Source organism: Dendrobates tinctorius, unplaced genomic scaffold, assembly GCF_039654945.1.
Source record: "Dendrobates tinctorius isolate UK_male_01 unplaced genomic scaffold, ASM3965494v1 ptg000065l, whole genome shotgun sequence".
Lineage (NCBI taxonomy): Eukaryota > Metazoa > Chordata > Amphibia > Anura > Dendrobatidae > Dendrobates > Dendrobates tinctorius.
Window position 1 is genome coordinate 18,947,686 of NW_027361733.1, and position 24,229 is coordinate 18,971,914.

Here is a 24,229-nt window from a genome sequence, read left to right on the forward strand (position 1 = left end):
AACCTGGACAAAGATGTGAACTCTGTGCCCAGAAAGGAAACTTGGGCTATGGAGAAAAAGAGAGGAGCCAGAGTCCAGAAGGAGAATAGAAAACACTCCATTAGTAAGGACATTAAATCTGAAATTGTGCACAGTGTGGGGCAAGGATATCTGGTAAGAAATGCAGCACTTATATCAGCCGCACAATGTGAGGGGTCTGAGGCAGCAGACAATGCTGTGAGCGCTGCAGAGGAAAGTGTCAGCAACCGAGGGGTTAATTGCAGTGGACTCTGTGTGCAGCAATGAAGGGAGCTCAGCTCCTGTAAGTGATGAAGTAAGTGTCCCCTGTACTGTCACTGTGTGCGAGACCCTGCTCAGTGCTGTGAGTGAGACTCCACTTGGTGCTGTGAGTGAGACCCCGCTCACTGGTGCTAGTGAATGTATGTCTTCAACAGATACAAACATTATAATGGACTCTGAACCCTCCATGTCAGTGAATAGAGACCACACTGCAATAATAATGGACTCTGAACCGTCAGTGGTAATGGACTCTGAACCCTCCATGTCAGTGAATGGAGACCACACTGCAGTAATAATGGACTCTGAACCGTCAGTAGTAATGGACTCTGAACCCTCCATGTCATTGAATGAAGAACGCATTGTGCAACAATCAGTAGTGGATCTGGGCGTTTTTTCAGCACAAACATGTGTCAGTGATCATGGGGCTGTTGAGAGTTCCAGCACTGATCCTCCTTCAGCTGGGGAAGGCTCCAGCACTGCTCCATCTGCGGCTGGGGAGAGCTCCAGCACTGCTGCATCTGCGGCTGGGGAGAGCTCCAGCACTGCTGCACCTGCAGCTGGGGAGAGCTCCAGCACTGCTGCACCTGCGGCTGGGGAGAGCTCCAGCACTGCTCCACCTGTGGCTGGGGAAACCTCCGGCACTGATCCTCCTGCTGACCAACATCAGTTCAGGAGACTGTTCTCCAATGTCACAAGACTAGTGAACCCTCCACCTCAGAGGAGGAATGCAGTCAGGATAAAGTACACGGGACCAGAGGAGAACATCCCATCCAGAATTTATATTGGAAAAGTTCTTCTGAAAGACTTTATGAGGTTTAAGGCATCTGAGGTCTACGCACTGATCCATGTTCCATCCAGCAGGATCTATGACATCAGCTTTAAGCTTCAGTGTGATCTGGATATGTTCTGGAACATCTATAATGACACTAGAGATGATGAGATCTGGGATCATCTCCATTGTATCCAGCTGTCTAAGCCGCAGGAAATAACGGCCACTGTCCTGTTCCAGTCTGAGGTGGTGGCTCTGGCGGATCTGCAGCACTGGTTGAGTCGGCAGTGCATGGTGAGAAGTCATCCCCAGAAGATCTATGATGAGGAGCAAATATGGAATGGAGGATATTCTGTGAAAATCCAGCTTCTACAGGAGAATGGTGTAACCAGACATCTGCCACACTCCTACCTGGGCTCAGAGAGGGGGATATGCTATTACCCCGGTCAGCCACGTCTGTGCCATAGATGTGAGGGCAGGCACCTCGCTATGAACTGCTCTCGAATCACGTGCTCATTGTGTGGACAGTTCGGGCATGCAAAGGACAAATGCACATGAACCGTCATCTGTAATCTGTGCTCAGGACTCGGGCATATGTTTCGTGATTGCCCTCATGCAGAGCATAACAAATATAATGGCCAGACCTCCTTGGAAATTATGGGAAAAGAAACCACAAGAGGTGCAGATGTTGTCCAAGAAGCCGGCACTGATGAGGAGATAAGTCACAGTAACAGCGAGCCTGCTCCAGAGTGTGATATAATATTGATGGATGCTGCACTATTAGGACCACCAGCCACTGAAGAAACACCTAAAGTACCACCAGCCAGAGCTAAGCCACCATCAGCCAGTAAAGTGAGATCTAAGCAATGTTCAGCCACTAAATTAAGACCTAAAATACTAGTCACTAAGGTGTCTAGAAAACCTGTCACTAAACCATCCAAGCTTCAGCCCAGTACATCTGTAGAAGCAGATAAACTTTCCGCAGTGTCCAGCGTGGATGACGAAGGTTTTGTGACCATAAAAAGGAAAAAAGCCTTTGTGGATTCCTCCAGGAAAATCACAACAGTCCAGAAAACCTCTGAGCCTCCAGTGCTGGTGATAAGTCCAGGACGTTACAATGTACTGGGAGAAGAAGACAAAGAAGAAGAGGCACAAATGGAGCAAGGTTCTTCATACATCATAGAAAATGTCTCTGATGAGGTGGATCCTGACCCTCCCATGTCCACAAAGAGATGGGGTACTGCAGGTGACAGCAGTGGAAGGAGAAAGAAGACCAGAAAGTCTAAGTGATCAGGATGCGGCTGAGACTAAGCTCTATTAATGTGAACAGTGTGAGGACTGGTAGCCGGCGGCAGGCGATCTACCAGCGATTGTCTGATGAGAGATCTGACATCTTCTTTTTACAGGAGACGTATCTGAAATGTAATGCCCATGTGTATGCAGCCAAGAGAGACTGGAGACTAGGTCCATCATTCTGGTCCTTCGGGCTGGAAAGGAATGACGGTGTGGGAATCCTCTTTAATACCATGGATGTCCAGGTGGACAGAGTCCTGGAGATCTGTCCAGGCCGCTGTCTGATGCTGGACTTTTTACTGGACTCCATCCATTATAGAGCAATAAACATTTATGCTCCACAGACAAGGAAAGAGCGTAGGGAACTGTTTGACCATATGAAGCCATATTGCTTTACCTCTAAAGTGTTTATATTGTGTGGGGATTTTAATAATGTGTCTTGTAATGTGGATAGATCCAGTAGTCACAAGAAACTGAGATATGATGAGACATTTCTTAATAATATAGTCCAACAGGCCCATCTAGTAGACCCCTATGGTTCCCACCATACCAGTAAGACATACACATACCATAAGGGTGGTAATGCCAGCAGAATAGACCGGGTGTATATAAAGAGAGAGGCAAGATGCTCTCAGTACAGGATCAGCCCTCTGGAGTTCTCTGACCATTGCATGGTGAGCGTGACGCTGGATCTGGCCCAAGCTGTGGTCTGTGGAAAGGGGTACTGGAAGGTGAATAGCTCCGTGATCCAAGATCCACGGTTCAGAGAGGCCTTCACCACCTTCTATAATGATCGTAGGACCACCCAATGTATGTGTGATGACACAGCTGAGTGGTGGGAGACCATGAAAAGTGACATCAAGCAGTTTATTATACGAGCAGCCAGGAGACATAGTAATATGGAGTATATGAGATATTCTGCCCTGAGACTGCAACTGAGCCGGCTATGTAGCAGGATGAATGGTGGTGAGGAGGTGGATGGACGGAGCGTCAACCATATAAAGCAGCGAATGAGGGAGCTGCAGTATGATCGCCTCAAGTCTCTCAAGGCGGAGGGACAGTTTGATAATTGGGGCGTTCATAACCCAGATCCTTTCATTGCCTGTAAAAACAGGGTCCGTAAGAAGCTAATCACTGGTTTGTTGGATGAGAATGGGGTGGAGCAGTCAGAGCAGCCGGAGAAAGTCCACAAGATCATTGCTGATTATTATAGAGATCTCTATAAAGGGGCTCATATTGATAAGGAAGCCATTAATGCCTATCTGAAGGGGGTGTCCCTACCAACATTAGACCCCACACGGGCAGATAGTATGGCTGGTCCCATAACTGAGGAGGAGGTGAAGAAGAGCATTGACTCCTTAAAGGCCAACAAGAGCCCGGGGCTGGACGGCCTGACCAGCGAGTTTTATAGAGAGTTCAGGGACTTATTAGCTCCAGACCTGGTGCAGGTCTATAATGATTGCCTCTCTGCAGGGAAGCTTCTACCGTCCCAGTATAAATCTGTTCTGGTCCTTTTGGCAAAAAAAGGAAATCTAAAAGATATAAAGAACTGACGTCCATTGTCTCTGCTGAACACGGATTATAAAATTCTGGCCAAGATCTTGTATTATCGGCTGAGTGAGGTGGCGGGTGAGCTCATCATCGCCAACCAGACGTGTGGTGTGAAGGGTCGGACGATAGAGGACTCATTGTTGTTGGTGAGAGAAGCCGTGACGTACATGAAGCAGCACTATGTGGGGGCGTATATTGTGGGCTTAGACCAGAGTAAAGCCTTTGATAGAGTCCATCATGATTACCTGTATCAGGTGTTGTTACAGTATGGCCTCCCGATGCGGTTTGTGCAGTGGTTGCGATTTCTGTATAAGGAAGCTATAAGCCTGCCGCTGATTAATGGTCACTTGGTTGAGCCCTTTGCGATCATGTCAGGGGTGAGGCAAGGCAGTCCTCTCAGCCCATTGTTGTATGTTTTCAGTCTGGATCCTTTCCTCAGAAAACTGCAGGATCATAGAGATTTTACAGGGCTTAGGTGCCACCTCCAAAGTATGGTGGAGGAGGTAAAGTTCTGTGCCTATGCGGATGATGTGTCGGTTGTGGTGTCTTCTAGAGATGATTGTGCGACTCTACAGCAGGAGATCACGGCCTTCTCCCAAGTATCTAACTCCTCTGTGAACATGGAGAAGAGCGAGGCGTTGTGGCTGGGGAGTGACCGTGATGTCTTCTCTGTGCCCTTCAGAACAGTTCAGGATCAGATAAAGATTTTGGGAGTTGTGTTTGGTGCTGTAGATGATGGGAAGGTGAACTGGGAGGAGAAGCTGGTGGTGTGTGAACGGAAGGTGCAGAGCTGGAGACACTGGAAGCTGATATATCTGGAGAAGATCCGCCTGCTGAAGACCTTCCTGCTCCCGCTGTTCCTCTATATCAGTGTGGTGTTCCCGGTGCCAGATACGTTGCTCCCCAGACTTACCAATGTCTTTTTTCACTTCTTGTGGGGCAACAGGGTGAATGTGGTCAGGAGAAACATTGTTTATCTCCCTCATAAGGATGGTGGTCTCGCCATGCCTTGTCCGGAGCTCTTCTTTAATCTTTTGTTTCTCATGAAGAATTTTTCGTTTTGTAAGAATTCAGAGAAGGTGCCATGGTCTTGTTTGTTTAAGAGCCAGATCCAGCAGTTTGTGTCTGTGTGGTCGGTAGGGGACCCCATCAAGAGAATCTCAGGACGGCTAAAGAATAATGTTTCTTGGTATGGTGTCCACATAATAAGTAAGGTCGTCAGATGGAGGATCTTGTATGATGATGTCAAGCAGCTTAGTAGGAAGGAGCTGTATAAGAATGTCCTGTCATCTCACTTCAGTGTCCAGGTACAACTGAGGGGCGCTCCGAGTCTGGATGTAAAATGGGCTGTAAAAAACGTGCTAGATCCCAGAGTTCCTCCTCATATGAGAGACGTAGCATGGCTGGCACTCCATGGTAAAATGTACATTAGAGATAATCTAAAGTGCAGGAATGTATCAGACAGATCCTGTCCCGGAGAACAGTGCCCCCATACACTGGAGACGATGGACCATCTGCTGTTAGAGTGCCCCTTCAGTAAGCAGGTATGGGAGTCTGTGTCCTTGTCCCTAAAGTTACCGCACCTGGTGGGACAGTCGTATGGTCAGCTGCTATACGGGGACTTCCAACCTGAGCTCAGGGCGTATGACAGAAGCTCTCTGTATATAATAAATGTGGTGACCATTTACCATCTGTGGTGTGCGCGGTGCTGCCTGCTCATCAATAAGGAAGTCCTGTCCTGTGATACTGTCAGGTATAAGATCCTAGAAAGTCTCAAGGCCGTATATAACAAGGATAAAAAGGGGATCCCAGGTAATGTGAACTGGAGGAACATCCATGTATCGGGATTTGTCAATGTTTGCTAATGCTATTGTTTAAATGATGTAACAACATTTATCTCCTTTACTATTTATTGCTTTGAGATTTTAATGTAACATTTTTGTAATATATGGTTGCCAGTTTTTAAATAAAAAGATCATTATAGTAGTTATATTCTTGTACATAGAGGGCAGTATTATAGTAGTTATATTCTTGTACATAGGAGCAGTATTATAGTAATTATATTCTTGTACATAGGGGCAGCATTATAGTAGTTATATTCTTGTACATTGGAGGCAGTATTATAGTGGTTATATTCTTTTACATAGGGACAGTATTATAGTAGTTATATTCTAGTACATAGGGTGCATTATTATATTAGTTATATTCTTGTATATAGGGAGCAGTAATATAGTACTTATAGTCTTGTACATAGGGACAGTATTATAGTAGTTATATTCTTGTACATAGAGGGCAGTATTATAGTAGTTATATTCTTGCACATAGGAGCAGTATTATAGTAATTATATTCTAGTACATAGGGTGCAGTATTATAGTAGTTATATTCTTGTACATTGGAGGCAGTATTATAGTGGCTATATACTTTTACATAGAGGCAGTATTATAGTAGTTATATTCTGGTACATAGGGACAGTATTACAGTAGTTATATTCTTGTACATAGGGGCAGTATTATAGTAATTATATTCTTGTACATAGGAGTAGTATTATAGTAATTATATTCTTGCACATAAGGTGAATATCACAGTAGTTATATTCTTGTACATAGGGTCAGTATTATAATTATCATATTCTTGTACATAAGATCAGTCTTATAGTAGTCATATTCTTGTACATAGGGTGAAATTTTATAGTAAAAATGTTCTTGTTTATAGGTGGCAGTATTATAGTAGTTACATTCTTGTACATAGAAGACAGTATCAGTTATATTTTTGTACATAGGGGCAAACTTGAGTATTTTTATTCTTGTACATAGAGCGAAGTACTATAGTAGTTATATTTTTTGATATTGGGGCAGTATTATATTAGTTATAACCTTGATCATAAAGGCTATTTATAGTCTTGTAAATGTGGTAAGATTAAAGTAGTTCTATTCTTGTACGTAGAGGAAGCAGTATTATAGTAGTTCTATTTTTGTAAAAGAGGCAGTATTATAGTAGTTCTATTCTTGTACACTGAGGCAGTATTATAGTAGTTCTATTCTTGTAGATTGAGGTAGTATAATAGTAGTTATATTCTAGTACAAAGGGGAAGTATTAAAGTAGTCCTACTTTTGTACATAGGGGCAGTATTATAGTAGTTATATTCTTGTACCTAAGGGGCAGTATTATAGTAATATTCTTGTACATATGGGCAGCATTTTATTAGCTATATTCTTGTAAATAGGGCACAGTATTATAGTAGCTATATTCTTGTACATAGGAGCAGTATACAGAATAGGCCCGAAATGTGCTCCATATAATGCTCCATACCCTATGTGCCCCATAAATAATGAACCCCATATGTTGCTCCAGTATATGATGGGCCCCATGGATCATGCTCCATTGTATTATAGGCCTATATAATGCTCCATATTTAATGGGCCCCATATGATGCTCTAGTATATGATGGGCCATATAGGATGCTCCAGTATATGATGGGCCCCATGGATGATGCTCCATTGTATGATGGGCCTATATCATGCTCCATATATAATGGGCCCCATAGGATGCTCCAGTATATGATGGGCCCTATGGATGATGCTCCATTGTATGATGGGTCTATATTATGCTCCATATATAATGGGCCCCATATGATGCTCTAATATATGATGGGCCCCATAGGATGCTCCAGTATATGATGGGCCCCATGGATGATGCCCCATTGTATGATGGCCCCATTTATAATGCTCCAGTGTATGATGGGCCCATATAATGCTCCATATATAATGGGCCCCATATGATGCTCCAGTGTATAATGGGCCCTATCTATGATGCTCAAGTGTATGGTCAAGTGTATGATGGGCCCCATATATAATTCTCCAATATATAATGCTCCCCATATATTGCTCCAAACATTAAAAAAATGAAACACCTCTCCTCGCTGGGCACTGCTCTACTCTAGACTCCTCAGCGTTGCCATATTCCAGCTCTCTGCACTTGGACTGTTCAGGCAGATGGCGTACAGATGTGACGCCATCATGCTCTCTGATCTGAATGTCACTGTCAGGAAACGCGGTAGAGCAGGGAGAGGTAAGTATTTCAAGTGCTGGTGCCCTGAGCAAGCAGGGGTGGCCCACTCGTGAGCGACGGCAGTGGCATAGGGCCCCTCATAGTACGACGGTGTCTGTGACGGCGAGTGGGCCCCCCACCGTCAGAGACTTTTGCATACTGTGAGGGGCCCTATGCCAGTGCCGTCACCCACGAGTGGGCCCCGGCACTTGCCCGGGTCTGCCAGGTGCTGACGCTGGCCCTGGGGGGTACCGGCCAGTTAGGAAGGTGAAAAAACTGGCATATGTTGAGGCATAGGCTGGACATTCAGCAGCTGCAAATGGAGGAATTGCAGAAGTCGGCGGAAGAAGAGGACAAAGCGAGCCATTTTGCTGTCAACCTATGTGTCATCAGGGGAAGGTGGTACAAAATCCTTTGAAACCCAGGCATGGTTCATTTTAATGAAGGTGAGATAACCAACATTTTGGGTTGACAGCCGGGTCCTTCTTTCTGTCAGGATTGATCCAGCAGCACTGAAGACTCTTTCTGATAGCACATTACCAGCAGGGCAAGCAAGCTCCTGTAAGGCATTTTGTGCCAATTCAGGCCAGATGTCCAGTTTAGAGGCCCAGTAGTCAAAGAGGAATGAACTGTGAGGGAGAACATCGATAGGGGAGGAGAGGTAATTTTGGACCATAGTTGACAACTGCTGTCTCCTGTCTGTTGCAATCGATTCAGTATTAACAGTCGTGTGAGCGGTCCTCGAGCAATCAGTCCACAACCTGGTCATGAAACCCCTGTCTCCAACGCCAGTTTGGCTGTGTGCATCACGAAGACCTCTTCCATTTGGCCCAGTACAGCTCGTGGTAGAACCTGCATCGGTGCTGTGTGCTGGGAATGCCTCTAACAAACGGTTTACCAGAGTTGCTTGTTTGTTCGCAAATATTAGCTCTAGGTTCTCCTGTGGCATGATGTTCTGTAATTTGCCTTTATAGCGTGGATCGAGGATGCTGGCCAACCAGTAGTCGTCATCCTTCAGAATTTTGACAATGCGAGGGTCCCTTTTTAGGATCCGCAAGAGATAATCACAAATGTGGGCCAATGTTCCAGGTGTCAATAATGCACTGCTAGTGGTGGGTGGAGGAGCACTTTCTGCCAAATCCACATCCCTCCAGTCACGCACAAACCCTGTACCTGATCTTGGCAAGCCAACATTTTCTCTTGCCCCCCAAGAAGCATCCTCCTCCTCAAAATAATCATCCCCCTCATCCTCCTCCTCCTCTTCCTCTTCTTCCTCCACCTCATCCAGGACAGTTCCCTGAGCAGACAATGGCTTCCCTCCTCCTCCTCCTCTTCCACCTCCGCTGCAGATGCCTGATCCTTTATGTGCATCAATGTTTGCATGAGCAGACCCATCAGTGTTATGCTCATGCTTGTGATGGCGTCGTCTGCGCTTACCAGCCGTGTGCATTCCTTAAAACACTGAAGGACTTTACAGAGGTCTTTCAGCTTTGACCACTGCACACCCGACAACTCCATGTCTGCCCTCAAATTGCCTGCCCGTGTATCCTCCCACAAATGCATTACAGCCTGCCCTTGTTGGCACAGCCTCAAACATGTGCATGGTGGAGTTCCCCCTTGTTGCAACGTCTATGATTAGGCAGTGCTTGGGGAGGTGGAGCGATCACTGCAGCCTCTGCATACGACTGGAGTCTACGGGCTAGCGACGGATGTGCGAGCACAGTCTTCGCACCTTATGGAGCAGGGCTGTTAACTCCGGATAATTATTTAGGAAGCACTGCACCACGAGGTTCAAGGTGTGAGCCAGGGAAGATATGTGTCTGAGTTTTGCAAGGGCTATGGCCACCACAAAATTGCGGCCGTTATCACTGACCACCTTGCCTGGCTCAAGATCTAGACTGCCCAGCAATGACTCAGTTTCTCACTGTAAGTAGTCGGCCAGTACCTCCGCGGTGTGTCTATTGTCACCCAAAGACATCATCTTTAAAACAGCTTGCTGATGCTTACCACTAGCTGTTCGATAGTGGGACACCTCGTGTGCAACACTGGCAGCTGTGGATGGAGTGCTCGTGCGACTGCGCTCTGTCGACGAGCTTTCGCTTCTGGAGGAGGAGGAGGGTTGAACGCCTACAGCCAACTGTTTCCTATACCGTGGGCTAGGCAGCACTGTCCCACCGTCGCTGTCCCCCGTGGACCCTGCATCCACCACATTAACCCAGTGCGCAGTGATGGACATGTAATGGCCTCGCCATGCCTACTGGCTCATGCATCTGTTGTGAGGTGCACCTTTCCACCCACTGATTGTTTGAGTGCATGGACAATGTAGTCTTTCACAAGCAGGTGGAGGGCAGGGATGGCTTTTCTAGAAAAGAAGTGCCGACTGGGTAGGTCATAGCGTGGGACAGCATAGGCCATGAGCTCTCGGAACGCTTAGCTTTCAACCAAACGGAAGGGCATCATCTCGAATGAGATCAGTTTGACAATGTAGGCGTTCAAAGCCAGTGTACGTGGATGAGAGGATGAGTACTTTCTTGTCCTACTCAGTGTCTGGTAGGGTGAGCTGGACTTGAGAGCTGCATATGGGGGAACTAGCGGTGGACCTGACGGACTGACAGGGGGTTGGTGATGGTGACGGTGGTGGTGGTGATGGCCTAGATTCAGTCTTTCGTTGCAAAAACATTGTGCTTCCCTGACTGATTTGGCCTTGCGACGACACCTCAACAGTTCTTGCTGCTGGTGTGCTTACCGGTGGCCTTACAGTGGGGGAAGCGATGGAGCGGTGCTGGCTACCTTCAGTCGGAGCAGGTGCACATGTGCTACCTGAGGTTTTGTAGTCCATCCACGCTTGCAAGTGCATGGTGGTTAAATGTCTAAGCATGCAACTGGTATTCAAATTTTGGAGATTTTTCCCTCAGCTAAAGGTCCTTCCGCACTTCTTACAGATAACCTTTGCCTCATCAATAGGATTTTGGTCAAAAAAGTGCCATACTGCACTCTTCCTACTATGGTATAAATTTTCAGGGCTTGCACGCTGTGCTAACTTGACCGTCTGGCCAAGCTGTCCTGCAACTCTTTTTGTTTCTTTTACCACGTTTTTGGACAGCTACGGGCCTGCCAGATAACTGCTGCTGCAATGATGATGCCTGCTGCGGATCCTTCTCCTCTTCTGACCTATTGCCAGCGGCACCCTCTTCCCCCAATGGACGCCAATCCGGGTCAACAACTGGGTTATCCATTACCTCCTCTTCAATTTCATCTGCACCTTCCTCTGTGTCACCGTGTAAGGTGGTATAGTATGCGGGAAGGGGCACCTGAGTTTCATCAGGGTCAGATTCTGTCTCAGTAGACTGCAAGGGCAATGTAGTGCTCTGTGTCAATGTACCAGCAGAATCATCTAGCAGTGGCTGTGCATCAGTGCACTCCATGTCAGATTCATCTTGGACTGGGGAATTCAGGATTTGACTTGATAACCCAGGCATGGTATGTGACAAGAGCTCCATGGAGTAATCTGAAGTGTGGCCTGCCGCATCCTTCACTTTTTGTGGGGCTGAATGACACAAGAAAAGGTGTTGTTCATGACCAGAAGCCTGCACTGACGACTCAGTGCTTGCAGTTTTTGAAACTTCAGAAGAGGAGGCGATAGAGCTGGAGGCTGTTTCGGCAATGTAAGCCAAAACCTGATGCTCCGGCTTTAAAAGCGGTTTTCCTACCTTTTTCCTAAAGGGAACCTTACAGGCCTTCTTGAGCCAGACGATGACGCTGGCTCAACATCTCCTTCCTTAGCTGCTATTGTGCTTTTGGCATAACCAGCAGATGTACCACCACCACCATCAGTACCACCTGCCCCCCCCACCCACGTCTGTGGCCTCTTCCACCATACTTCCTCATGTTTGGGAAAATGTACCAGAAATACCAGCAGATATATAGTACTATATGAGGAGCGTACTGCTGTATAAGGTGTAGTGAAAATTTTAAATCTCCGTATATAGTTCCTTATTCACAGACACTATCACAGTATGTATTTGACCGTAATCCAACCAGCAGATATATGGTACTATATGAGGAGCGTACAGCTGTATAAGGTGTAGTGAAAAATTTACCGTATTTTTCCGACCATAAGACGCACTTTTTTCCCCCAAAATTTTGGGGGAAAGTGGGGGGTGCATCTTATGGTCGCAATATACTAACCTCCGGGGCTCTGCGGTGCGGTGGAGGCAGCGGGCGGGGCTCTGTGGTGCGGTGGTGGCAGCGGGCGGGGCTCTGCGGTGCGGTGGTGGCGGGATGTGTTCTCAGCTGCATTTCCTCGCAGCCCAGAGGCCCCCGCACATCCCTTGCTGGCCGCCGCCATGTTGCGGTGGCCTCCGGGAACATGGACGCCGAGAAGATGGCCGCCGGTCCGGGGACGGCGCATGCACAGGTTCAGATCTCGTCCCGAGATCTCGGGGAACGAGATTCAAATCTCGGCAACGAGATATAGTCCGAAAAAAGATATAGTCCGAAAAATACGGTAAATCTATGTATATATTTCCTTAGTCACAGACGCTCTCCCAGTATGGATTTGACCGTAATCCAACCAGCAGATATATGGTACTATATGAGGAGCCTACAGCTGTATAAGTTCTAGTGAAAAATTTAAATCTACGTATATATTTCCTTAGTCATAGACGCTCTCCCAGTATGGATTTGACCGTAATCCAACCAGCAGATATATGGTACTATATGAGGAGCGTACAGCTGTATAAGGTGTAGTGAAAAATTTAAATCTACGTATATATTTCCTTAGTCACAGAGGTTCTCCCAGTATGTATTTGACCGTAATCCAACCAGCAGATACTGTATATGGTACTATATGCGTAGCGTACAGCTAAATAAGGTGTAGTGAAAAATTTAAATCTACGTATATATTTCCTTAGTCACAGACGTGCTCCCAGTATGGATTTGACCGTAATCCAAACAGCAGATACTGTATATGGTACTATATGCGTAGCGTACAGCTAAATAAGGTGTAGTGAAAAATTTAAATCTACGTATAGATTTCCTTAGTCACAGACGTGCTCCCAGTATGGATTTGACCGTAATCCAAACAGCAGATATACGGTACTGTATCAGAAGCAGACAGCTCTATACGGTGTATGGAAAAATGTAAATCTATGTATATTTATTTCCGGAGTCACACACAGACGCTGTCTCAGTATGTATTTGACCGTAATCCAAACAGCAGATATACGGTACTGTATCAGAAGCGGACAGCTCTATACGGTGTATGGAAAAATGTAAATCTATGTATATTTATTTCCGGAGTCACACACGGATAGCATGTATTTGTCCGTGATACCAGCCGGTACACGGTAGTGTGTGAGGAGCGTACAACCCCAATACGGTGTGGGAAAAAATGAACACTCGGTAACTGTTCCGAAAAAAAGAATAAAAGTAGGAGTGCTGTGTAAAAAGCAGTCTGCACAGCAGTGTGCACACAGCAATGCAGCTATCAGGTAGCCTAATAAGGCAGCCTAATAACCAGCGCTGCTGCACACACAAAAATCCTCCCCTGTCACTGCACACTAACAGTACAGCACAATTGCTATCAGCAGAAGCACAGATTCTTTTTTCTTCCCTGCCTAACTGTTTTCTTTCCTGCCTAACACTCTCCCTATTGAGAAACAGCGGCAGCAACCTCTCCCTATGCTAAGATTTGCAGAAGTAAAATGGCGGTCGGCGGTCAGGGGTTTTATAGCCACTGTGACGCCACACAAAGCAAGCCAATCACTTGAATGCCCTTCTCTAAGATGGTGGTGGCCGCTGCCCATGTCATCGCGTTGCCCACAGTGTGCGTCCTGTCTCATTGGCAGAGAAAAGGCGCCTGAAAGCATTATGGGAAATGCGACTTTAGCGCTTGGGTCGGCGATCGCATGGCCGACCTCACGCTATGGTCGGGTTTCGCTCGGCGAAACCCCACTTTAGCGAAAATCGGGGACTTTTGAATTTGACCGACCCGTTTCGCTCAACTCTAGTAGCTATATATTTGTACATAGGGGCAGTATTATAGTAGCAATATTCTTATGCATAGAGGGAAGTATAAGGGTATGTGCACACGTTGCGGATTTTGATGCGTTTCCGCAGCATTTTTGGACATGCGGAATTGCCTCAAATCAGCAGTGCAGAGTGCACACAATGTTAATTAAAATTTTACGTGGAATCGCAGCGGTTTGTTTACCGCAGGATGTAAATTCTTTTTGCGGATCCGCAGCTGCGGTTTCCATTCTGGTACACAAATCTCTCTCTCATAGGGGCAGTATTACAGTAGTTACTTTATTGTACATAGTGGCAGTATGGGGATGAAATACTCATGAGTTGCACCAATCCATTCACTTCTGTAGGTCAGTGTGAACGGTGTCAGTGTGATGGCATGACTCGTGTTCCCATAGGCAGTGAATAAAACTGTTATGCATGCTACATATGACCCCTGCTTTTGTGATTGTTTGGAATCAACCACTTCTACAGACACTTATCACTTGTCCCATGTATAAGTAATAAATGTTGTTTTTGGGAATGATTCTATAAACCCTATAATCAGTATTTGCCAGAAATATTTTGTCATGAGCGACCCACAATCTAACCAAAGATCAGAAGAATAAAGCACTTTATCACTAAACCTGCATTTTCAATAAAAAAGGGATGATTCTTCAACATGGTAAGATTAGCAATAAGTGTAGATCAATAGGTGTACAGAAATGGTCTTACTTAGAACATTTTCTCTTTATGATGGTACACTTTCATCCACAGTAGTGACCCAATAGTTATTGTCTGTTGACATCAAACATTTTAGAAATAAAAGGCAAACAGTCTCCCACTGATTTTATGAGCTGAAAGAAAGTCATATATCAGAGTTTGCTTAATATTACAGCTGCATTCTTGTACAGAAGAGCCAGAATTATAGTATTGACAATGTTGAATATAGGAAAAAGAATATTCTTCTGCATGGGGGCAGTATGATAGTAGTTATATTCTTGTACATAGGGGGCAGTATGATAGTAGTTATATTCTTGTACATAGGAGCAGTATTATAGTAGTTATATTCTTGTACATAGGGACAGTATTATAGTAGTTATATTCTTGTACATAGGGACAGTATTATAGTAGTTATATTCTTGTACATAGGGGGCAGTATTATAGTAGTTATATTCTTGTACATAGGAGCAGTATTATAGTAGTTATATTCTTGTACATAGGAGCAGTATTATAGTAGTTATATTCTTGTACATAAGGGGCAGTATTATAGTAGTTATATTCTTGTACATAGGGGGCAGTATGATAGTAGTTATATTCTTGTACATAGGAGCAGTATTATAGTAGTTATATTCTTGTACATAGGAGCAGTATTATAGTAGTTATATTCTTGTACATATGGGCAGTATTATAGTAGTTATATTCTTGTACATAAGGGGCAGTATTATAGTAGTTATATTCTTGTACATAGGGAGCAGTATTATAGTAGTTATATTCTTGTACATAGGGGGCAGTATGATAGTAGTTATATTCTTGTACACAGGGGCAGTATTATAGTAGTTATATTCTTGTACATAGGGGGCAGTATGATAGTAGTTATATTCTTGTACACAGGGGCAGTATTATAGTAGTTATATTCTTGTACATAGGGGACAGTATTATAGTAGTTATATTCTTGTACATAGGAGCAGTATTATAGTAGTTATATTCTTGTACATAGGGGGCAGTATTATAGTAGTTATATTCTTGTACATAGGGGGCAGTATGATAGTAGTTATATTCTTGTACATAGGAGCAGTATTATAGTAGTTATATTCTTGTACATAGGGACAGTATTATAGTAGTTATATTCTTGTACATAGGAGCAGTATTATAGTAGTTATATTCTTGTACATAGGAGCAGTATTATAGTAGTTATATTCTTGTACATAAGGGGCAGTATTATAGTAGTTATATTCTTGTACATAGGGAGCAGTATTATAGTAGTTATATTCTTGTACATAGGGGGCAGTATGATAGTAGTTATATTCTTGTACACAGGGGCAGTATTATAGTAGTTATATTCTTGTACATAGGGGGCAGTATGATAGTAGTTATATTCTTGTACACAGGGGCAGTATTATAGTAGTTATATTCTTGTACATAGGGGACAGTATTATAGTAGTTATATTCTTGTACATAGGAGCAGTATTATAGTAGTTATATTCTTGTACATAGGGGGCAGTATTATAGTAGATATATTCTTGTACATAGGGAGCAGTATTATACTAGTTATATTCTTGTCCATAGGGGCAGTATTATATTAGTTATATTCTTGTACATAGGGGACAGTATTATAGTAGTTATATTCTTGTACATAGGAGCATTATTATAGTAGTCATATTCTTGTACATAGGGGGCAGTATTATAATAGTTATATTCCTGAACATAGAGGACATATGACACCGGGCGGCTATGTGTCCAGGATTGTGATATCACCAACAGACCACGTCCTTAATAACAGCCTTAGGGGACCCCTCAGCGGGATTGGGACGACCCCCCATTTGTGGGTCTAGCGACCCTCCTTGGTGAGCCCACCCACCTTTGGGTATCCCAGTACCGGTAAGTAGTGATTTTTGGTTTCCCAAGGGATTTCTCAACAACCTGGTATCTCTCCACAAGGCTAATCAGGCTAATCAGGTTGTCTGCATTCCGAGGGCCGCCCTGGGCAACCCAGGCCTGTATTGACCTGGCAAGAGACTGGATGAACTTGTCCCATCACCATACGCTCAACCATCTGGGCCGGAGTGGAAGTCTCTGGCTGCAACCACTTTTGGACCAGGTGCAACAAATCAAACATCTGCGAACAAGGGGATTTGTAGCCAGAATAAGCCCAGCGGTGGACTCGCTGACCTCTAACGGACATATTTACTCCCAGGCGTACCTAGATTTCAGTCTTTAATTTGGTATCCTGAAGTGTCATAATACGCCTTTTGAGGTTCTCTCAACAAATATGGCACCAGCACCTCCTCCCACTGCTCTGGCAGAAGTTTCTCCCGTTCAGCCTCGAAAACAGTCAGAAAACCTTCACATCATCCCCTGGGGTAATTTTTTGCATGGCATGTCTTCAGCTTTCTGGACATACAAGTCATCACCTGGAGATGGGGGAGGAGACCGCTGGCCTCCCACGAGCCGCCTCTGCGAGAAGTTCCATTTGCCACATTAGCACCTCCTGTTGCTGCTGCTGCTGTTGTTGGAGCTGTTGTGCCAACAGTTTATGTCTCCTGTTGCGGCATTTGCTGCTGTTGAATGGCCAGCTGTTGCTGCTGTTGAACTTGGACATGATGCTTCACAAGCTCCTCTATGCTGCCGGACGTCTCGTGCTGGATGGCGGATTTTACCCAGGACATACAGCTGTCCACAGCCACTATATGTGTTCCTGGAAAGCTGCCTGCATTAAAAGCACCATGTGTGAGGAGTTGACTCACTCGGCTGCTTGCAGGGGTAAACACAGGAACGCTTCTTGTGTAAATCACCTGCTGGATTATTATGGAACAGCATAAATCGTAGCAGGGTTCAGGAAAGTTAACGTGGCTTTTCTGGCCTAATGGCAAAACAAAAGATAATGTATAGCAAAGTCCTTATATCTAAGGGGTTCGCCCACTCAAACCACCATGTGTCGTCAGCTCCACCTGGAGCCCCGTCTGGAGAATCTCCTCTCTAATCCACAACAACACAGTCAGAAAAAACATGGCTGTATATTTAACATCCCAACCACACCCATGAGGTGGAGATATAGTGCGTAAGCGTCCCACTCATCTCTGACCTACTCACCTGTAAACCCATTCCTTATCATGGTTGATTAACTCCTTCAGCACATAGCATGCTGGAGAGAAACTTATGAGTTTCTAGATCACAAAGTAAAGCAATCTCCGTGATACATATCTCCCCTCACATACAGTGCCAGTGACCGTGTCACATCTTGTAAATAAGATCACGATTACTATTACAGTAGCTATATTCTTTTACATAGGAGCAGCATTATATTAGTTATATTCTTGTACATAGGACAGTAGCGTAGCTACCGGGGGCAGAAGGGGCAGTCACCCTGGGCTACACGCTCTGAGGAGGCCCACCTGGAACTACGCTATTGTAACTGTATTTGCGTACACAGCTCACCCATACAGTTACCCTCAGTGGCAGAGCAGGGAGGATCGATCTCTCTGCTCTGCCACCCGGCCCCCTGCCCATCTTCGCAGATTCATCTATCGGCTAGATGCCAATACAGCTGACCGCATTGATGAGAGCAGGAGCATTAAGCTCCCTCTTCAATCGTCCCCCTATCAGCGTCTGATGTCACTGATGCAGACATTGACAGCTGTGCATTATACTATATAGAGTCTGCCTATTCGGATCGCATTATACAATACAGAGTCTGCCTATGAAGAGGGAATTATACTATATAGAGTATGCCTTTGGGGTATGCATTATATTGTAGAGTCTGCCTATGGGGGTGCATTATATTACAGTGGGTACGGAAAGTATTCAGACCCCTTTACAGTTTCATTGTTTCATTGCAGCCATTTGGTAAATTCAAAAAAAGTTCATTTTTTTTCTCATTAATGTACACTCTGCACCCCATCATGACTGAAAAAAAACAGAAATGTAGAAATTTTTGCAAATGTATTCAAAAAGAAAAACTGAAATATCACATGGTCATAAGTATTCAGACCCTTTGCTCAGACACTCATATTTAGGTGCTGTCCATTTCCTTGTGATCCTCCTTGAGATGGTTCTACTCCTTCATTGGAGTCCAGCTGCATTTAAATAAACTGATAGGACTTGATTTGTAAAGGCACACACCTGTCTATATAAGACCTCACAGCTCACAGTGCATGTCAGACCAAATTAGAATCATGAGAACAAAGGAACTGGCCAAGGAGCTCAGAGACAGAATTGTGGCAAGGCACACATCTGGCCAAGGTTACAAAAGAATTTCTGCAGTACTCAAGGTTCCTAAGAGCACAGTTGCCTCCATAATCCTTAAATAGAAGAAGTCTTCCTAGACCTGGCTGTCCAGCTAAACTGAGCAATCGTGGGAGAAGAGCCTTGGTGAGAGGTAAAGAAGAACCCCAAGATCACTGTGGCTGAGCTCCACAGATGCAGTAGGGAGATGGGAGAAAGTTCCACAAAATCAACTATCACTGCAGCCCTCCACCAGTCAGGACTTTATGGCAGAGTGGCTCGACGGAAGCCTCTGCTCAGTGCAAGACAAATGAAAGCCTGCACAGAGTTTGCTAAAAATGATGAGATGAAGATAGAATTTGTTGGTGTTAATTCTAAGTGGTATGTGTGGAGAAAACCAGGCACTGCTCATCACCTGCCCAATACAATCCCTACAGTGAAACATGGTAGTTGCAGCATTATGCTATGGGGGTGTTTTTCAGCTGCAGGGACAGGATGACTGGTTGCAATTGAATGAAGCATGAATGCGGCCAAGTAAAGAGATATCCTTGCACACAGAATATGGACGAGGAAAAAAACGGTGATGGGAGCTGCCCCATAGATGAATACTGGTCCGAGTGCTATGCAATGGTTTATTGCATAGCACTTGTCTGTATTCTCTGCTAGTATAACGATGGCCTAAAGCATATTTTATTACTCTGGTGTATAATTATTTAAACTGCTATTAGTATATATTAGGTATTTTGCTCTTGAAAGATATTTAGATGCCAATTCTTTTATTTACAAATCCCCAGGAAGAAGCTCTATAGCGAAACGTATGTCAGGTTCCTGTGTGCTTAATCCCACTAAGGTAATACCCTCTATGTCCTGTCACTGTTATTGCTGATTTAACTAATTTCCAAGTTATTTTTATGGAGGCATATGTCGTTGTTTCACACTAACAACTTTTTCTATGCATGATTTATATTTTTAATGCACTAGCACTTTATATTTATGCAGTGGAAACTTTATTACTTGTGTAATCTTTTTTCCTGTCTCAACAAACCTTTTGTTTTGCACTGGCACTCTAATAGACTTGTTTCCTTGTTTTTAATTTTTTTTAGCATTAAAATTGCTTCCCTTTTCTGATTGACCACTAGAGGTCAGTAATCTTTGTGATGACTTATATTGCACAGACACTTCTGCACTTTCCTTCATCTGTTTTAACATGTTTTAGTATATATTTTTTCAAGAATGATTATACCTTTTATTATTTGGGCATTGTTGTTTCTTATTTTCTTGGTTTCTTAAACTGCCATTAGTATATATCCATATATACTATATAGAGAGAGAGAGAGAGATAAATATATAGCTATTCTATGACATCTCTTACAGTTTACACTTATGGCATCTCTCTTCCACTTATGGCATTTCTTTCTTTGTATCTGATTTTTTTTGCCTGCGCACAGGACTCATGATAGTGACAATTATTCTTACAGATGTCTCAAACAGCCTGAAGGGGGCATCATCAGCCAAAATATCTTTCCCCCAGTCCTCTGAAGTCCAATCTCTGTACTTTCTGAAAAGTGAATCGCAAATTGGTCGACTTTCTAAAAATTTGACACAAATTAAGTGTGTACGAAATAGATTTGTTCAGCTCTAAAAATTACTATATTACCATATTCAGTGTCGCTGAAATCTTACTGGCCATAAAAGAAAAAATGTCATTAGTACTACACAGTGAACATGTTAAAAATGAAATCTAATAAACACTGGAGGAATAATATCTTTTTTTTTAATTATCCTGCACAAATAATTGTTTATGCATATGTGTCAAATGAAAAAAAAAAAGTTATAGCTCTTGGAGACCAGGAATGAAATTCCAGGTGCAGAGGTGCTGATAATTTTTTGGGTGGTAGGACATGTAGAATCCTGCCTGGTCATTGGGGACCGGCTGACCCTCTTACAATGACCATACTTCTGTACATGTTATTAGTGTTCCTCCTGCAGTCATGAGGAGCAAGCCTGGAAAATGAAGAGCAATGACAATGTCCTCACTGACATCAGAATAATAGTTTCCAAATATTCAACCAACCTGTAACCAAGAACAAGCCGACCCAAGGTCGATGTCACCGCACCGATCCTGACAACTTTTCAATATAATGCATGACATGAAGTCTTAACTGTCTAATAGCAGAAACCTCCGTGTGATAAGCCGATTTATCTGAGGCCATGATCACTGTTTTTTATCCGTTAGCCATATAATTTGGGAACAGCTCTCAACGTGAAAAGTGTGATGGACGTCTCTAATTGTTTTTTCTTTAAAGGATATTTCAGGAAAAACTCAGCATGTATATACTTAACAGATGACTGCCATGAATGACATTCAATGACATATGCCAAACATGATCTGCCATCTTTTAAAAAAAAAAAACCAACAACTTATGTGATCTTCAGCCAATACTCATTTGCCCAATGTTGGGGAAAAAAGTCTCAGTCAGGTTGTAATCGAACAAGCTGCCACCCAAGAGAACACAACCAGGGTTGGCCATACCGAACATCCATGTGTATGGGGGGATAGGGAGGAATAGTTATCAGCTGAACAAGCATTTCACCAGCAGCTGTTGGAAGTGTAAGGCTGGAGTCACACTAACCAACGCAAAATACAGTCCGTAGTTTACATGCGCAATACGGATGAATGACCCCTAAATAGTGCTCCGTATGTCATCCGTAAGCAAGGTGAGGTCGCGTATTTTGCGCATGTCTGCATCCATATGTAATCCGTATGGCATCCGTATGCAATCCGTATGGCGAGATTTTCTCGCAGCCTTGCAAAATGGACATTTAACAGTTTTGAGGCCTGCTAACTATTTAAATCATTAGCCTGCACCCTATTTATTGGCTCAGGAACTAGGTGTGTTGGTGTTGTATGTGCAACATGGCAAACAGTCTGAGTTTCAACACAACTGAGCAGGTTCTCTTCAACTGGCTTTTGTCACGCCGCTTTGGCCAACCATACCCAGTGATAGTGGATCCGCGGAGGAGGAGACGCATGTGGGTCCATCCACTTTTGAGGCAATGACTCACAAGAGGTCATTTTCACCGCCTCTATTCTTCTCTGCGGGAGCATCCTGTAAAATTCTACCAATACTGTCGCATGAGCATTGCTACATTTGATCGACTCTTGGAGACAGTGCGCCCTGGGATAACCTTTCAGGACACAATGATGCGCAAAGCTATATCTGCAGAGGAGCGACTTCTACTCACAATACGGTATGTACTACACAACCACATTCTCTATGTTCATAATGTGTTGGCCAAAGTATGTATTTTTGGCTTATTGGACTAAGTTTAATGCCCTCATCTTAGTCCACCTATATATTTCGACTTACAGACCAGAATGTTATGTGTAATATGTACTGAATCTCACTTAGTACTTGTGCAGCCAAATATATACCGTATTTTTCGGACTATAAGACGCACCGGACCATAAGACGCACCCCAATTTTCAGTAGGAAAATAGGGGGAAAAAAAATGTGTCAAATGGGGGTCCGTCTTACAGTCCGAATTCAGCTTACCTGGGAAGGGATCCAGCACAGGTGGAGAAGTAGTCACAAGGGTCATTCAGTGGTCCAGGCTCGTGCGGTGGTGGCTCTATGCTGGGGCAGGTTGGTTGTGCTGGGGCAGCTGCGCTGGGGTAGGGGCAGCTGTGCTGGGGCAGCTGTGCTGAGGCAGGGGCAGCAGTGCTGGGGCAGGGGCAGCTGTGCTGGGGCCGGGGCAGGTGGGTTCTGCGGTGGTGGCAGCGGGCGGCGCTTTGCGGTGGTGGCAGCGGGCTGTGCTCCGGTGCAGGGGCGGTGGCTCCGCCGGCATTTCTTCGCAGCCCGGAGGCCTCCGCATTTACCTAGCTGGCCGCCGCCATGTTGCGGTGGCCTCCGGGAGCATGGACGCCGGAAAGATGGCCGCCGGTCCGGGGACGGCGCATGCGCGGGATCAGATCTCGTCCCGAGATCTCGGGGGACGAGATTCAAATCTCGGCAACGAGATCTCGTCCCCCGAGATCTCGGGACGAGATCTGAAGCTGCGCATGCGCCGTCCCCGGACCGGCGGCCATATTCCCGGCGTCCATGCTCCCGGAGGCCACCGCAACATGGTGGCGGCCAGCAAGGGAAGTGCGGAAGCCTCCGGGCTGCGAAGAAATGCCGGCGGAGCCGCCGCCCCTGCACTGGAACACAGCCCGCTGCCACCACCGCACCGCAGAGCGCCGCCCGCTGCCACCACCGCACCGCAGAGCTCCGCCCGCTGCCACCAGCCTAGTACCGTGTATTGCAACCATAAGACGCACCCCCCACTTTCCCCCAAAATTTTGGGGGAAAAAAGTGCGTCTTATGGTCGGAAAAATACAGTATGTGTTAGTCACTCTGAATTCCTAACAAATTAGGTATTTATGTACCTGCTTTTTTTTTAATTTGTGCATTCTAAAATCTTCCTTTTCTGTTGTTCTTCAGCTTCCTGTCCACTGGCCTGTCTTATGCCGCCCTCCACCATGAGTTTCTCATTGGAAGATCTACCATTTCTGGCATAGTCAGGTCAACATGTATTGAAATCTGGACAAGACTACATCAAGTCGTCATGCCCAAGCCCAGGATGGAAGACTGGTTGAGGATATCAAGGGACTTTGAGGAGGAATGCCAGTTTCCAAATTGTATTGGGGCCCTTGATGGCAAACATATCTGGGTGCGTAAGCCGCCGAACTCTGGCTCCCAATTCTTCAATTATAAACAATACTTTTCTGATGTATTGCTGGCTCTGGCCGACCCTCAATACAAGTTTATAATTGTTGACATTGGGGCCTATGGAAGGACGGGAGACTCTCGAGTCTTCAATACTTCCATTATGGCTCGGCGGCTACGCACCAACCAGATGGATCTACCACCACCACGCCAGCTACCAGGCTCCACTCAAGAATCAGTCCCTTATGTCCTTGTGGCAGATGAGGCGTTTCAGTTAACACGCAATGTCATGAGGCCATATCCCCGGCGCAACCTTGACCACAGGCGCAGAATTTTTAACTTGCGCCTATCACTTGCTCGGCGACTGGTGGAGTGTTCCTTTGGCATTCTTTGTGCCAAATGGCGTGTACTCCAGTCTGCCATTCAGCTGAGTGAGCAAAATGTTAATGAAGTAGTTAAAGCCTGTGTGGTTCTTCATAACTTCACCAGGATACATGATTGTTCCTCCTCTGCTGGTGCTGTGCGTAGGCCGGACAATGTGCGTAGGGTGAGACCACCTTTCAACCCTCAATGTAGACCGCTCTCTCGGCTCAAAGTGCGTGATATTTTCACTAATTACTTTATGTCACC

The 24,229-nt window shown here is 45.0% G+C and overlaps 1 long non-coding RNA gene across 2 annotated transcripts in view; it reads left to right on the forward strand.

The window, feature by feature from the left end:
- LOC141094738 (uncharacterized) overlaps window positions 1–24,229 on the forward strand; it is a 412,361-nt gene that overhangs the window by 354,288 nt on the left and 33,844 nt on the right. For both annotated transcript variants that reach the window (XR_012233165.1, XR_012233164.1), the window contains exon 3: window positions 19,685–19,740. This is a non-coding gene — a long non-coding RNA (uncharacterized lncRNA). The remainder of the gene's footprint in view (window positions 1–19,684; window positions 19,741–24,229) is intronic.